The sequence below is a fragment of the Delphinapterus leucas genome, chromosome 3 (assembly GCF_059928025.1).
Source record: "Delphinapterus leucas isolate spDelLeu-1000000601 "Yukka" chromosome 3, BTC_Dleu_Yukka2, whole genome shotgun sequence".
Classification (NCBI taxonomy): Eukaryota; Metazoa; Chordata; class Mammalia; order Artiodactyla; family Monodontidae; genus Delphinapterus; species Delphinapterus leucas.
The window spans coordinates 38679724-38685172 of record NC_143131.1 but is presented as its reverse complement, the minus strand read 5'-3'; the positions used below and the strand labels follow the sequence as shown (position 1 = coordinate 38685172).

The following is a 5449-nucleotide window of genomic DNA, read 5'->3' as shown; positions in this document are numbered from 1 at the left end:
TTTCTTACATCTTTTGGAAAAATTAACTCAAAGTGGACCACAGACTTAAATGTAAACATAAAATTATTTAAAAAAAAGAGGAAAAAATCCTCAGTTTCCAGAGCTAGGCAAAGAGTTTTTAGTGTCGACACCAAAAGCATGATCCATAAAAGGAAAAATTGATAAACTGGGCATCATCAAAATAAACCTTTTGCTCTGCAAAACATACTGTTAAAAGGATGAAAAAGCTACAGAGTGAGAGAAAATAACTGCAAACCATATATCTGACAAACAACCAGTATCTAGAACACATAAAAAGGAACTCTCAAAACTCAACAGTAAACAAAACAATCCAATTAGAAGATAGGTTTTTAAAAAATGACTATCAAAGAGAATATACAGATGGCAAATAAGCAAATGAAACGATGTTCAAGATCATTAACCATAACGGAAATGCAAATTAAAATCAAAATGAGATTTTATTATACGCTTATCAGAATAGCTAAAATAAAATAACAACAAATACTGATGAGAATTAGGAGAAATTAGATCACCCAGTACTTTGCTGGGTGAATGTAAAATGGCACAGCTACTCCAGAAAACAATTTGTCATTTTCTTCAAAAAATTAGCCATACAGCTATCACATGACCCACACTCTTAGGGCTTCTATCCCAGAGAAGGGAAAATTTATTTTCAAGCAAAAGCCTATACATAATATAACCTTATTCGTTAGAGCCCCAAATTAAAACAAACAAAAAACCAAAACAAAACCCAGGTGTCCTTCAATGGGTGAATGGTTAATCAATCTATGATACATCGATACCATGGAATACTCTCGGCAATAAAAAGGAAAGACCTACTGATACATGTAATACCTGGATGAACCTCCAGAAAATTAGATTGAGTGGAAAAAGCCAACCCTTCCAGAGGAAGCTCGGCGGCCATGGTCGCTGTAAGCAGGCCAGACGCCTGCTGGCTGACGGGCTTTCCCCTAAAGCTGGCGAAGGTGGAGCCGCAGTCCAAGCTGCCGCAGCCTCTGGACCCATGGCGTGACAGCTTCCAGCAGAGAGGGGCATAGCTGCTTTCAGATCTCATTATGCATCAGAAAGATGAAAAAACAGACGAAAATTCTATGGAGGAAAGGAATCCACTTAGTCTTTTCTTAGAAATGGAATACTGGGTTTGGAGGCTTTAAGAAGTTCTACTTTCATCAACAGTTGTGCATTCTGAAAGCCAAGTTGGGAAGTCCAGTTACTTGGAGCAGGCATTTGCGGCATTTCCAATGCAGAAAGAAGGCCCTTCAAATCCAGAAAATATGGATCCAGGATGAACCCCTTTTTGCTAAGACAAAGTCCAATATGGCTGTTCAGAATCTTAGTACTTTGTCCTCTAAAGTGAAAAGAAAGGACACTAAACACTTCATTTCCCCCTCAAGTACCTTCCTGAAAGTCCAAGCAGAGAAGTTGCTACATCAGCAAAGAACTCTGATCTGATCATGAATATTCTGGAGAGAAAAGTCTCCTGAAGGCAGCTGCTGACGTACCAGCAAATAGTGTTTTAAGTCAGGCCAGTGGTCACAGACCTAGGATGGAGCCACAGGCTTCTCATCTTCCTATGAAGCTCAATGCGGAGAGCCAGAGTCCAGGTGAGAGTGGCACAGTTGTGGTCACCTTGAGCAACCATAAGAGAAAGAGCTTTTGTTATGGCTGCTACCAAGGGCTGGAGCACCACAGGAATGAGGGACCCCTCATTCCAAAAAAGTTTCAACTTAACAGAGAAGGATAAAAGTATCTCCTCATATGATGTATGAGAAATGATCCATGATTAGATTTCAGTACAGAGTTCTCAGATCCCAGCACTTCAGAACAAAAAGCAAAGCTTGCAAGCTAAAAAAAGCCCAGCAAAGCTGGGTGCAGGTCACTGGGGACCATCAAGAGACCCTTATGGAGAACAGTGCGGGTGGCAGTTGCAGCCCATTCCCTTCCCCAGAACCTGAAGACCCTTCTTGTCGGCATTAACCATACCTTCCAGATATGGACAGCAATGCTGTGGTGAAGGGAAAGAACTCTCATGTGCCTCATGGCCACACTAAAGGAAGCCCTCTCTTGGGCAAGGAGCTTAGTTTAGATGAAGCATTCCCTGACCAACAGAATGGCAGTGCCACAATGCACGTGGGGCGAGTCAGCCTCTTCCTCTCCCAAGTGGGAGTGTACAGAACTGATTCATGACATCCCCTTACCAGAACATCATTCTAGTAACATATTTATCTTGGAAACTGAGAGAGAAGTTATGGCTCTGGGTCAGGAAAATCGGACAAGTACTGTCAATTATGACAGAGTAAAACTGTCAGTGTCTGGGGCAGATCAATCTGTGAGTAGTGTAGATGGGCCTGTGTCCGAAGACACTGTTCAGAATGAGAGCTCACGCCAGTGGGATGAGGATGGATCTTTCAAGCAGAACATTCTTAGTACTAAGTTGCTGGACCACCCTTACTGTAAAAGTCCACTGGACGCTCCTCTGACGTGCAGTGGACTCAAACTAGAAAATCAAGTGGGAGGTGGGAAGAACAGTCAAAAAGCCTCTCCAGTGGATGGTGAACAGCTGTCAATCTGCCTTTCTGGGTTCCTGGATGAGGTTATGAAGAAGTATGTCAGTTTGGTCCCACTCAGCGAAAAAGATGACCTTGGAAGATTAAAAGATGTCTTTAACGAAGACTTTTCTAATAGAAAACCATTTACCAATAGGGAAATAAGAAACTATCAGGCCAGACATCAAAAATGCAACTTCCGCATCTTCTACAATAAGCACATGCTGGATATGGAGGATCTGGCAACCCTGGATGGTCAGAATTGGCTGAATGACCAGGTCATTAATATGTACAGTGAGCTGATAATGGATGCAGTCCCAGACAAAGTTTACTTCTTCAACAGCCTTTTTCATAGACAGCTGGTAACCAAAAGACATAATGGAGTAAAAAGATGGACTAAAAAGGTTCATGGATACAGAAACTGAAAAGTAGAAGTGGTTTGTTACAAGGTCATGTAGACTAGAAGGAGATTCTTCTGGAGCAGGACATTATCTGAATATCAGAAAGGAAAGAAGGCTTGAGAAATAGTTTCTAAGAATCTAGCTTAAAATAGCTCTGTAGGGACTTCTCTGGTGGCACAGTGGTTAAGAATCCGCCTGCCAATTCAGGGGACGTGGGTTCGATCCCTAGTCGGGGAAGATCCCACTTGCTGCCAAGCAACTAAGCCCGTGTGCCACAACTACTGAGCCACAACTACTGAGCCCTCATGCCACAACTACTGAAGCCTGTGCTCCTAGAGCCCATGCTCCACAACAAAGACAAGCCATGGCAATGAGAAGCAAGCGCACCACAACAAAGAGTAGCCCTGCTCGCTGCAACTAAAGAAAGCCTGCGCACTGCAATGAAGACACAACATAGCCAAAAATAAAATAAATAATATAAATACATTTTTTAAAAAAGAAAAGAGCCAATCCCAAAAAGTTACATACTGTATGATCCATTTATGCAACGTTCTTGAGAAGATAAAATGGATAACAGATTAGTGGTTGGCAGAGATTAAGACATCAGTGGAATGAAAAGGAAGTGGATGTAGCTATAAAAGAGCAACATGAAGGATCCTAGTGGTGCTGGAAATGTTCTATATCTCGACTATATCAATGTCAATATCCTGGTAGCATTATTTTACTGTAGTGTTGCAAGACATTACCATGAGAGGAAACAGGGTAAAGGAGGCAGGAGATTTCTTTGTACTATTTCTTTTAATTGCGCTCAGACCTATATCTTAAAATTATATATATAATTTATATATATTGATATAATGTCTGTAACTTATATATAATTTATATATATGAAAACAAATGAAGTAGAGTATTTGGACTTAGAAACTATTGTTCTGTCTTTAGGTTGAATAGGATTCAGTAGGTATGTATCTATAGCTGTCACATTCCTGGTGGTTCTATATATAGGGATGTTCTTTATATGTGATTTCTAGTGTAATTATGCCTGAGCATTTTGTATTAAAATACAAGTTATTTTATTAAATTGCTATCCTTTATTTCTCCTTGTATTATAGTGGGGGTATCAGTTAGATAGATAGATAGATAGATAGATGATAGATAGATAGGTTAGATATAAATTCCTGGGTATAGTAGGTTATCTATAAATATTATTTCATGATAGTAAAGGGAGGGTTACAATTTATTGTTATAAAAAGGGAGCAGTGGGTCTAATAGGGTTGAGAAACTTTAATGTAGGTAGTCTACATTTAGAGTTAGATACAAGAAAAAAAAATGAAGATAAATGTTGTTTTCCTACAGGTCCAATATATAACAATTTATATGCATCTATGGAATTATGTTCTTTGTCTTCCCTAAACCATTCTCTTTGCTGATTTGTTTTTTTTTTGGTATCATAAAGAATTTCATGAATTTACTTATGTGTTTTTTGTTTGTTTGTTTGTTTTAACGTCTTTATTGGAGTATAATTGCTTTACAATGGTGTGTTAGTTTCTGCTTTATAACAAAGTGAATCAGTTATACATATACATATATCCCCATATCTCTTCCCTCTTGCGTCTCCCTCCCACCCTCCCTATCCCACCCATCTAGGTGGTCGCAAAGCACCGAGCCGATCTCCCTGTGCTATGTGGCTGCTTCCCACTAGCTATCAGTTTTACATGTGGTAGTGTATATATGTCCATGCCACTCTCTCACTCTTTGCTGATTTGAAAGATCTCATTTGCGATCTAGGCCCAGCTCTGCCACTTTCACTTTCCTTATTTAGGAGACTAGATTAATAAAACACACTTTACAAGTTTGCTATGGGGATTTAATGAGGTGGCATATGTAAAATGATGCAAAACAACATTTGCCAAGTACCAAACACTCTATAGGTGCCAATGTTTTTAATTTCATCAGCAGCATACTTTAAATCAGAACACTGATTTTCCTGAGGTAAGGGATTTGCTCAAGCTCATTAAGGGTCAGAACCAGCATTAAACCATGATCTCTGACCATGAAGCCCATGCTCGTAAAGAGTGGTTTTGTAAACTAGAGCGATGAGATCCAGGAATTCTTAAAAGGTAGGAAGTCAGCTTTCTAAGATTGTATGCACAATTCAGAAATAATAGGAAATTGGGATAATATGAAATTCACCTATATCTACTTAGCACAAAATATTTCAGAATCTTGTGCATTATTTTGACTAGTCCCTGACTTTTCCTATCTCACAAATAAGCAATGTGAGGGAAACTGAAATATTTTCTCTTGGCCTCAGAAATCTTATCAGAGATACAGGAGTCATAGGACAGCATAGCAGAGCTTTAAGTTTGCTAAACTACAGAACAGGAGGTCACAGTGGCCTTCTCAGGAATAATGAATCAACAACCTAAGTCAACTCAAAATGACATAGATCATGGGGAGAATGGAGAAAGTTGACTGCCA

At 39.5% G+C, this 5449-nt stretch overlaps 1 pseudogene; it reads left to right on the top strand.

Annotated features, from left to right (window-relative positions):
• Positions 1–534: 534 nt before the first annotated feature.
• Positions 535–3507, top strand: LOC111162737 (sentrin-specific protease 5 pseudogene; annotated as a pseudogene).
• The last annotated feature ends 1942 nt before the right edge of the window (positions 3508–5449 follow it).